Source organism: Scyliorhinus torazame, chromosome 6 (assembly GCF_047496885.1).
Source record: "Scyliorhinus torazame isolate Kashiwa2021f chromosome 6, sScyTor2.1, whole genome shotgun sequence".
NCBI lineage: Eukaryota > Metazoa > Chordata > Chondrichthyes > Carcharhiniformes > Scyliorhinidae > Scyliorhinus > Scyliorhinus torazame.
This window is the reverse complement of record NC_092712.1, coordinates 237,112,456-237,124,709: the sequence shown is the minus strand read 5'-3', so window position 1 is coordinate 237,124,709 and position 12,254 is coordinate 237,112,456.

Below are 12,254 nucleotides of genomic sequence, written 5' to 3'. Positions count from 1 at the left end.
ATCCCTCCTGTAATGTGGATTCCAGAACTGCACACAATACTCTAACTGGCCTAACAAACGTTTTATACAGTTCCAGCATAACCTTCCTGCTCTTAAACTCTATGCCTCAGCTAACAAAGGCAAGTATACCATATGCCTTTTTAACCACTATATCCACCTGCTCTGCTACCTTAAGGGACTAGTGACCATGCGCACCAAGGTCCCTCTGATCCTCGGTGCTTCTCAGGGTCTTGCCGTTTATCATATATTCCCTTACGTTGTTTGTCCTGCCCAAATGCATCACCTCACACTTTTCTCAGGATTGAATTTCATTTGCCACTGATCAACCCATCTGACTAGATCATGAAAGAGAAGTTGGAGAGTTTGCAGGTCATGGATGCTACCTAATTAAACAGCATTTAAAATTTTTTTTAAAAAATCCCTTCACTGACTGGGCCTGCATTTATTGCCTAATGTCTTTGACCTTGAGAAGGTGATGGGTTGTCCTGCACTGCTGCACCTAACAACTGCATCAGGAAATTCCAGGATTTTAACCTAACCATGATGAAGGAACAGCGATCTGTGAGTTGAAAGTTTTCATGTTCCCATATATCTGCTGTCTTTGTCCCTCTAGGTGATGAAGTTTGCAGGTTTGGAAGACTTTGTTATGGGCCAGGGTTTAGAGAACCCCAAAGTGTATCAAGGAGTTCACCTGACCCACAGCTTTTACTAGACAGTGGTATGGGGAGCACACGGCCCACTCTACAGGTGTGGTACAGCAGAAATGGAAAAGTATTTTTTAAAGCAAAGTAATGCTTATTCTATGAACTTACGTTAACCTTTTTAAAACACTGAACATCTTAGCAACCATTAATTCAAATACAACCCCCAAAGACTTACAACACTAAGTAATCCTTTACGCTTTCCTTTTAATATCCATGCAACTTAAAAACAAAACCTTTAACAGAGGCACATCAGGTGACAGTCACTACTGAAAACATTTATAATCCGAATTCACAAAATGATCAAGAGATAGTCTTGATGGCAGAGAGAACAGCAGGACACCAGCTTGGTCTGGCTTCAGCTCCAACACTGAAAACAAAAGTAAAAAGCTGACAGACAGCCTGGCTCCACCCACTCTCTGACATCACTGCAGAAACAAAAACCCATTTCTTAAAGGTACTCTCACTGCAGATATTTATATACACACCCATATATAAACACCCATTTCTTAAAGGTACTCCCACATAACATCTCCCCCCCCCCCCCCTCCCCCAAGAAAAAAAAGTCAACCAACTTCAAGATGGTTTCATTTTTCACCTTTTCACTATTCTTTGAGAAATGCACACTAAATATACTTTTTTTGTTTAAAAAAAAAACAACCCCACACACAACAGGTACAATAATCTAGTCCATTTTTGGTCGTCTTCCTCCAACTGAAATCCTTCCTGATTGACAGTCTCTTTGAACAAGAAGGTCTCTGCACGATCCGTCCATTTCTCTACGCCTCGGCATTTCTCTTTAAAGTCAGATACTTTAGTTCAATCTGATCACAGAGTCTCTTGTAATTCTCCAACACAGGAGCATTGGTTATCACAGCTTTCGGGCAGTCAAATGCCTGTTGACACTCTGCTCTCCACTGGAATTTGTTACGCTTCTTCAGCAAGTCCATCAGTGGAGCAATCACGCTACGAATCTTTTGCACAAATGTTCGATTAAATCCGCTCATGCCAAGAAATCTCATTATTTCCCTTCATCTTGAGGGTATCAGAAACTCCTCAAGGAAAGTGACTGTTCACTTTTGGCTAGGTTTACCACCAAACCCGCCTCCTGAAGTCGATCGAATAACTCCATCAGATGTTTTAAATGTTCTTTCCATGTCTGGCTGAAAATTACCAGATCGTCGATGTATACCGCACAATTGGGTAATCCTGAGACGACTTTGTTAGTTAACCGTTGAAATGTGGTTGGGGCGTTTTTCATGCCAAATGGCATAACTTTGAATTGGTATATACCATCTGGAGTCACAAAAGCTGAAATCTCCTTCGCCCATTCGGATAAAGGTACCTACCAGTAACCTTTAGTAAATCCAGTTTGGAAATAAAAGCTGATTGTCCCACTTTCTCAATGCAATCCTCCAAACGTGGGATAGGATAAGAGTCCATTCTTGTAACTGCATTAACCTTCCTATAGTCCACACACCGCCGTTGGGATCCGTCTGGTTTAGGTACCATCACTATGGGTGAGCTCCATTGGCTGCAACCCACTTCAATTATGCAATTTTTAAGCATACTCTCAATATCTTTGTTAACCTGTGCCAATTTTAAAGGGTTAAGTCTATATGGATGTTGTTTGATTGGAACAGCATTTCCCACATCTACATCATGTATAGCCATTTTAGTACTTCCCAATTTATCTCCACAAACTTGCCCATGTGATATCAATAACTCTTTCAGGTCAGTTCGTTTTTCCTCTGGAAGATAACTCAACAATTTATCCCAATTTTTAAGAACATCCTTGTTTTCCAATTTAATTTGAGGTATGTCAAATTCACAGTCATCTGGATTTGGTTCGTCACTTTGAGTTAGAATCATTAAAACCTCCTTTTTCTCTCCTTCCCTTTCAAAGTACCTTTTAAGCATATTGACATGACACACTCGGTGAGTTTTCCTTCTATCTGGTGTTTTTACCACATAATTTACCTCACTTAATGTCCTTTCAAGCTGATAAAGTCCACAAAACCTTGCTTTTAAACCCTAACCCTAACCCTAATCCTTTCAAGCTGATAAGGTCCACAAAACCTTGCCTTTAAAGGTTCACCTGCACTGGTAACAACACTAAAACTTTGGGGGCGATTCTTCGATATGGAGGCCAAGTGTTTGCGCCGTCGTGAACGCCGTCGCGTTTCATGATGGCGTGAACAGGGCCCGGGCACGACCTATTCTGGCCCGCACGGGGCTGGAGCGGTCCTTACGCGGCGCCAAATGGGTGCCGTGCCAACCCGCACATGCGCAGTTGGGCCGCGCTATCCTGTGCATGCGCGGGGAATGTTTTACGCACGCCAGCCCCTCACCAACCTGGCGCCGGTGTTCTGGGGCCGCGAGCGGAAGGAGGTAGGCCGAGGGGGGGGGAGAGGCCGGCCCGCCGATCAGTGGGCCCCGATTGCGGGCCAGACCCATCGGAGGCCACCCCAGTGAAGGAGCCCTCCTCACTCCCCCACAGGCCGCCCCTCCAGCATTCCCGCAGAGTTCCCGCCGGCAGCGACCAGGGGTGGATGGCACCAGCAGGAACCTGTCGTGTCGTGTCGACCGCTCAGCCCATCCGGGCTGGAGAATCGCCGCTCGCCGGTTCTCCGAGTGGCCCGGTGCGAATAGCGTGCCGCTGGTTTCCAAGCGGTGGGTGAATCGTATGCGGGGGTCAGGGCGGCGTGGCGCAATTCACGCGGCGCTCCTGCGATTCTCCCACCTGGCGTGGGGGGGGGGGGGGGGAGAATAGCGCCCTTTATCTCCACAGGCAAAACTGCGAACTTTGGATTTCTTGTCCACTACCCGTTTCATCACATTTTGTGCAACTTTTAAATGTTGTCTAGCCAATTCACCTGCTCTATTCAATCGTTCCCTGAAATTTGACTTGTAATCCAATAATGCAAGTTCTGATTTCTCACTCACCAATTTTTCCTTAATCAATTTAAGTGTTCCTCTTATCTCATGATCAAAAATTAGTTCAAAGGACTAAATTTGGTTGACTCATTAGGTGCATCCCTAATTGCAAACAGTACGAATCCAATCCTCTGCATAATCGTGACAATAAGCCCTCAACATTGTCTTTAATGTCTGATGCCACCTTTCTAACACTCCCTGCAATTTTGAATGGTACACAGTTGATTTAAATTGTTTTATTCCTAAGCTATCCATAAATTCTTTGAATAACCTTGAGGTAAAATTTGATCCTTGATCCGATTGTATTTCTGTGGGTAGTCCATATCGAGAAAGAATTTAAGTAACTCCTCCACAATCCTTTTAGCTGTAATATTACGTACTGGAATAGCCTCTGGAAACCCAGTGGACACATCCATTATAGTCAAAAGATATTGATTCCCACTTTTTGTTTTAGGAAGCGGTCCTACACAATCAATTAGGACCCTTGTAAAAGGTTCCTCAAATGCTGGAATGGGTATTAAAGGCGCTGGTTTTATCACTGCTTGAGGTTTCCCTATCACCTGACATGTGTGACATGATTGACAAAATTTAACTACATCGTTATGTAGCCCAGGCCAATAAAAATGTTTCTGGATTTTAGCTTGAGTTTTCCTTATTCCCAAAGGACCTCCCACTGGTACCTCATGTGTAACTCGCAACATCTCCTTTCTATACCCTACCGGCAATACTACTTGATGAACCTCTGCCCACTTTTCATCCGTAAAGGTCTCCATTTTCTCATCAAGATATCACTTTTACGGTAATAACACTCTGGTATACACTCAGATTCCTCTTCCGTGTATGCTTTCTGATACATCCGTTTTATTTCTATATCTTTCTGTTGTAACTCCGCCAATTTTCCTGAACTAAAAATATCCGCCTCATCCGCCACCTTTTCTTGTTCTTTTTCAACCATCTGATCAAAAATCGTTTCTGATAATTGCACTTCAACTTCATCTTCACTCTTTGATTTCTCCTCTTGTCTTAACCTGTGACTTTGCAACCTTGTTACTACACAACCCGGAAAAATCCCAGGATATTCGTCCTTCACCACTTCAGTTGACTGATTTTTCACTGGCTTATCAACCACAGTAGGCATCACTCCCACCTGCGATCCAGCTATATCATTACCCAAGATAAACTGTATTCCTGGAAAAGATAGTTACTCTATTATTCTTACTACCACTTTATCACTCTTCACTGGACTTTCCAACCTTACCTTATATAATGGAACGCTACTCCTCTCACCCTGAATTCCACATATTACCACCTTTTCTGGCAACATTCTTCCCAAACTACGAACAAGGGCAGCACGGTAGCATTGTGGATAGCACAAATGCTTCACAGCTCCAGGGTCCCAGGTTCGATTCCTGCTTGGGTCACTGTCTGTGCGGAGTCTGCACATCCTCCCCGTGTGTGCGTGGGTTTCCTCCGGGTGCTCCGGTTTCCTCCCACAGTCCAAAGATGTGCAGGTTAGGTGGATTGGCCATGATCAATTGCCCTTAGTGTCCAAAATTGCCTTTAGTGTTGGGTGGGGTTACTGGGTTATGGGGATAGGGTGGAGGTGTGGGGTTGGGTGGGGTGCTCTTTCCAAGAGCTGGTGCAGACTCAATGGGCCGAATGGCCTCCTTCTGCACTGTAAATTCTATGAAACTCCTCATCTCTTACCATTAAAGATTGACTAGCTCCCGTATCTCTTAAAATTGTGACTTCTTTACCTGCTCCTGATACACCTGAGTAAATTTTACCCACACAAGTAAATTCTTTAAAGAGATCTGGCACCTTCTTATCAATCACCTCTTGATCAGGCTGTACAATCTTTTTTACCTCCTTTGCTTCACTTGGGCTTTCCTTTTTTTTTAACAAACAATTTTATTGAGGTATTTTAGGCATATAGAAAAAATGACATTGTACAGTACAAACAAAAAAAGAAGTCAAGACACAAATTCCACATGAAACATAATGCAAACCACAGCTCTGTTCACGCACGGACCTACCTCAATATCCCCCTACTCTACTCTACTCTACCCATGCCCCCCCCCCCCCCCCCTGCTGACGCTTACTCCTCTGCGAAGAAGTCAATAAATGGCTGCCACCTTCGGGCAAACCCTAGTAGCGAACCTCTCAAGGCGACCTTGCCTTTCTCTAGGCCAAGAAAGCGCGCCATGTCCGATAGCCATACCTCAGCTCCCGGGGGCTTTGAGTCTCTCCATGGCAACAGTATTCGTCGCCGAGCTACCAGGGAAGCAAAGGCCAGAACATCGGCCTCCCTTTCTTCCTGGACTCCCGGGTCCTCCGAAACCCCAAAGATTGCCACCTCCGGGCTCATTACCACCCCAGTTTTCAACACCCGAGACATGACATGAAAATGAAAATGAAATGAAAATCGCTTATTGTCACAAGTAGGCTTCAATGAAGTTACTGTGAAAAGCCCCTAGTCGCCACATTCCGGCGCCTGTTCGGGGAGGCTGTTACGGGAATTGAACCGTGCTGCTAGCCTGTCTTGGTCTGCTTTCAAAGCCAGCGATTTAGCCCTGTGCTAAACAGCCCCTGAAAAATGAAGTTACTGTGAAAAGCCCCGAGTCGCCACATTTCGGCACCTGTTCGGGGAGGCTGGTATGGGAATTGAACCGTGCTGCTGGCCTGCCTCGGTCTGCTTTCAAAGCCAGCGATTTAGCCCTATGCTAAACATCCGTGAATCCCTGTCAATACCCCCCAAGTTTAGGGCACGACCAGAACATGTGTATCATAGATTATCATAGAATTTACAATGCAGAAGGAGGCCATTCGGTGTACATGGTTAGCCGGCCCTCCGGCTCATCTAGCACACTTGTCCTCCAGCCCAAAGAATCTGCTCATCCGGGCCACTGTCATATGGGCCCGGTGCACGACCTTAAACTGGATCAGGCTGAGCCTGGCGCATGTTGTGGTCGCGTGTACTCTGCTCAGGGCTTCTGCCCAAATACCATCCTCCAGCTCCACCCCCGAGCTCCTCCTCCCACTTAAGCTTCAGGTCCTCGGTCTGCGTATCCTCAGCTCCCATTAGCTCCTTGTAGACGTCTGAAACACTACCCTCTCCCACCTCTCCCCTAGAAACTACCCTGTACTGCCTCCCCTTCGACGGGAGACATGGGAAGGACGGCACCAGTCTGCGTACAAAATCCCTCACCTGCAAGTATCTAAAGTCGTTCCTTCTCGTCAGCCCAAATTTCAACTCCAGCGCCCTCATGCTCGGAAAGCTCCCTTCCAGGAACAGATCCCCCCATCCTCACAATCCCCGCCCTTCTCCACAGTCGATACCCCCCATCCATGTTCCCCGGGGCAAATTGGTGGTTGCTGCATATTGGGGTCCACACCGAGGCTCTTACCTCCCCTATATGCCTCCTCCACTGGCCCCAGATCCGAAGAGCCGCCACCACTATCGGGCTGGTGGAGTACCGTGCCGGTGAAAGTGGCAGAGGCGCCGTGACCAGGGCTGCTAAGCTAGTGCCCCTGCACGAAGCAGCCTCCATCCGCTCCCAAACCGATCCCGCACCCACCATCCATTATCCAGTAATAGTTGCTGAAGTTCGGCAACGCCAGCCCCCCTTCTCCTCTGTTCCTTTCAAGCATCACCCTCTTCACCTGCAGGAGGAGGTGGGGAGGCTGCAGAAACATTTAGACAGTTTAGGAGAGTGGTCCAAGAAATGGCTGATGAAATTCAACGTGGGCAAGTGCGAGGTCTTGCACTTTGGAAATAAGAATAGAGGCATGGACTGTCCATCAATGTGTGTGTGTGATTGCACCATGATATGTTAATGTGGATATCATGACAGTCCCCCGGGTGGTTCCGAAGTGTACAGCTTCCTATAAAAGCCCCTAAAGACCTTGTTCAGCCCTGCTGGATCACCCACTAGATTACCTTCCCCATCCACTACCCTCCCTATTTCCCTAGCCGCTTCCCTCTTCCTCAGTTGCTGTGCAAGCATTCTACTGGCCTTCTTCCCATGCTCATAAATTGCACCTTTTACCTTTCTAAGCCGCTCTACAGCCTTGACTGTAGACATCACCCCAAATTTGGCCTGCAGTCTCTGTTGTTTCCTGAGAAACTCTGGCCTCGGGGATTCCACGTAACTCCTGTCCATCCGTAGAATTTCCTTAATCAGTTGGTCCGTCTCTGCCCTATCTGTCCTGTCCCTGTACGCCCGGATTGAAATCAGCTCCCTCTTTCCACTGCCTTTAGCGCCTCCCAGAGCACCGCTGCCGAGACTTCTCCAGTATCGTTCACCTGCAGGTAATTCTGCATGCATTTCCTCAGCATCTCGCACACCGCCTCGTCCGTGAGTAATCCAACTTCCAGCCTCCATGGTGGGCGCTGAAAGCTGTCCTTACAAAACTGCAGGTCTACCCAGTGCGGAGCATGGTCCGATATGGCAATTGCCGAATATTCTGCCCCCACCATCCCGGCCAGCAGGTCCCTACTCACAACAAAGTAGTCAATTCGGGAATACACCTTGTGGATGTGGGATTAGTACGAGAACTCCCTCGCCGTCGGCCGGCTAAATCTCCACGGATCTGCTCCCCCCGTTTGCTCCATGAACCCTCTCAGTTCCTTTGCCATCGCTGGCAACCTGCCCGTTCTTGAGCATGACCGGTCCAGGCTCGGGTCCAGGACCGTATTAAAATCCCCGCCCATGATCAACATACACGAATCCAAGTTGGGAATCTTCCCGAGCATTCTCCTAATAAAATCCACGTCATCCCAATTAGGGACATACACACTGACCAGGACCTCTCTCACCCCTTCGAGCTTACCCCTCACCATAACGACCTGCCATCCCCATCCACGACTATGCCCTCCGCCTCAAATTGTATCCTTTTATTAATCAGGAACGCAACCCCCCTCGTCTTAGAATCCAGCCCCGAATGAAAGACCTGACAGACCCAGCCCTTCCTTAACCTAACCTGCTCTGCCACTTTCAGGTGCATCTCCTGCAACAAGACTACGTCCGCCTTCAGAACCCGCAGATGCGCAAACCCATGCGCCCTCTTCACTGGCCCGTTTTACCCTCTAATGTTCCAGGTGATCAGCCTGGTTGGGGGGGCACTTCGACCCCCCCCCTTTGCCGATCAGCCATCCGCTTTCCTTGGCCAGCCCGCCAGCCATGTGTCGCGCTTCCTCTGGCACGCCGCCTGGCCGGCTCCACCCATGACCTCCTCACTGTTACCATGCCCAGTTTCCATCCCCGTCAGCAGAACAACTCACTTGGGCTTTCCTTTACCACTATAACAAACCTCACTGTCTTATCCTGTTTTACCACATCAGCCTTCCCAGTGCTTTTCTTCAACCACCAACACTGTAACTTTACATGGCCTAGTTTATTACTGTGAAAACATTTTAAACTTTTCATTTCTTTTCCACCCTCCTGGATTTCTTTTTTAATCTGAGGTACACTCTCCTTATTATCTCCCATCAGATCACCTTTATCTTTACCACTTGAGTATTTCTCATGTCCCCAGTTTCTATTCCTCACAGGTTAAACTGATGTCAGAAACCAAGCTTTGATTTATGAACTAATTCATAATCATCTGCCATTTCTGCTGCTAACCTCGCAGTTTTAACCCTCTGTTCTTCCACATGAGTTCTCTCTACATCAGTAATTGAATTTTTAAACTCCTCCAAAAGTATAATTTCTCTGAGAGCTTCATACGTTTGGTCTATTTTCAAAGCCCTTATCCACCTATCAAAATTACTCTGTTTGATCCTTTCAAACTCCATGTATGTTTGACCAAATCCTTTCCTTAAAATTTTAAACCTTTGTCTGTAGGCTTCAGGCACTAGTTCATATGCACCGAAGATGGATTTTTTTCACCTCCTCATACGTCCCAGATACTTCCTCCGGTAGTGATGCAAGCACTTCACTAACCCTACCTACCAGCTTTGTTTGAATCAGTAGAACATAGAACATTACAGCGCAGTACAGGCCCTTCGGCCCTCGATGTTGCGCCGACCTGTGAAACCACTCTAAAGCCCACTCTATTCCCTTATCGTCCATATGTCTATGCAATGACCATTTGAATGCCCTTACTGTTTGCGAGTCCACTACTGTTGCAGGCAGCGCATTCCACGCCCTTACTACTCTCTGAGTAAAGAACCTACCTCTGACATCTGTCCTATATCTATCTCCCCTCAATTTAAAGCTATGTCTCCTCGTGCTAGACATTACCATCCAAGGAAAAAGGCTCTCACTGTCCACCCTATCCAATTCTCTGATCATCTTGTATGCCTCAATTAAGTCATCTCTTAACCTTAGGTTGAGGGGAGACCTGATAGAGGTCTACAAAATTATGAGGGGCATAGACAGAGTGGATAGTCAGAGGCTTTTCCCCAGGGTAGAGGGGTCAATTACTATGGGGCATAGGTTTAAGGTGAGAGGGGCAAGGTTTAGAGTAGATGTACGAGGCAAGTTTTTTACGCAGAGGGTAGTGGGTGCCTGGAACTCACTACCGGAGGAGGTGGTGGAAGCAGGGACGATAGTGACATTTAAGGGGCATCTTGACAAATACATGAATAGGATGGGAATAGAGGGATACGGACCCAGGAAGTGTAGAAGATTGTAGTTTAGTCGGGCAGCATGGTCGGCACGGGCTTGGAGGGTGGAAGGGCCTGTTCCTGTGCTGTACATTTCTTTGTTCTTTGTTCTTCTTCTCTCTAACGAAAACAGCCTCAAGTCCCTCAGCATTTCCTCATAAGATCTTCCCTCCATACCAGGCAACATTCTGGTAAATCTCCTCTGCACACTTTCCAATGCTTCCACATCCTTCCTATAATGCAGCGACCAGAATTGCACGCAATACTCCAAATGCGGCCGCAGCAGAGTTTTGTACAGCTGCAACATAACCTCATGGCTCCGAAACTCAATCCCTCTACCAATAAAAGCTAACACACCGTACGCCTTCTTAACAACCCTCTCAATCTGGGTGGCAACTTTCAGGGATCTATGTACATTGTCACCGAGATCTCTCTGCTCATCCACACTGCCAAGAATCTTACCATTAGCCCAGTACTCTGTCTTCCTGTTATTCCTTCCAAAATGCATCACCTCACACTTTTCTGCATTAAACTCCATTTGCCACCTCCCAGCCCAGCGCTGCAGCTTATCTATGTCCCTCTGTAACTTGTAACATCCTTCCGCACTGTCCACAACTCCACCGACTTTAGTGTCATCTGCAAATTTACTCACCCATCCTTCTACGCCCTCCTCCAGATCATTTATAAAAATGACAAAAAGCAGTGGCCCCAAAACAGATCCTTGTGGTACACCACTAGTAAATGGACTCCAGTCTGAACATTTCCCATCAACCACCACCCTTTGTCTTCTTCCAGCTAGCCAATTTCTGATCCAAACTGCTAAATCACCCTGAATCCCATGCCTCCGTATTTTCTGCAGTAGCCTACCATGGGGAACCTTATCAAACGCTTTACTGAAATCCATATACACCACATCAACTGCTTTACCCTCATCCACCTGTTTGGTCACCTTCTCAAAGAACTCAGTAAGGTTTGTGAGGCACGACCTACCCTTCACAAAACCGTGTTGACTATCTCTAATGAAATTATTCCTTTCCAGACTATTGTACATCCTATCTCTTATAAACCTTTCTAAGATTTTGCCCAAAACAGAAGTAAGGCTCACTGGTTTATAGTTACCGGGGTTGTCTGTACTTCCCTTCTTGAACAAGGGGACAACATTTGCTATCCTCCAGTCTTCTGTCACTATTCCTGTAGACAAAGATGACTTAAAGATCAAAGCCAAAGGCTCAGCAATCTCCTCCCTAGCTTCAAAGAGAATCCTAGGATAAATCCCATCCGGCCCAGGGGACTTATCTATTTTCACCCTTTCCAGAATTGTTACCACCTCCTCCTTATGAACCTCAAGGCCTTCTAGTCTAGTAGCCTAAATCTCAGTATTCTCCTCGACAACATTGTCTTTTTCCTGTGTGAATACTGACGAAAAATATTCATTGAGCACCTCTCCTATCTCCTCAGACTCCACGCACAACTTCCCACTACTATCCTTGACTGGCCCTACTCTTACCCTAGTCATTCTTTTATTCCTGACATATGTATAGAAAGCTTTAGGGTTATCCTTGATCCTACCTGCCAAAGACTTCTCATGTCCCCTCCTGGCTCTTCTTAGCTCTCTCTTTAGGTCCTTCCAAGCTAACATGTCCTGTGCCCATTTCATTTGTTTAGCTACCTTCTCAAATGAAATTAAAAAGTCTTCTACCTCCTTCTCGTCAAACCTTGGCAATACTTAGACATATTTAAATAGATCCCCACCAAGCCTTCGACTATGACGCTCTTTCTCACTATCCTCATCACTATCACCCAACTGTACGCTTCCCTTTACGTCTGTCAATTTTAACTGACTGTCATGTTTCATGGCCATTTTCTGAAGTTCAAACTCTCTCTCTTTATCTTTTTCCCTGATCTGTATCTCCTTTTCTCTTTCTTTTTGTTCTGCTCGGGCTATTCTTTCTGTTTTCCTTTCTTCTCTTTCTTTTTCCTCTCTCTCTCTTTCTCTTTGTCTTTCT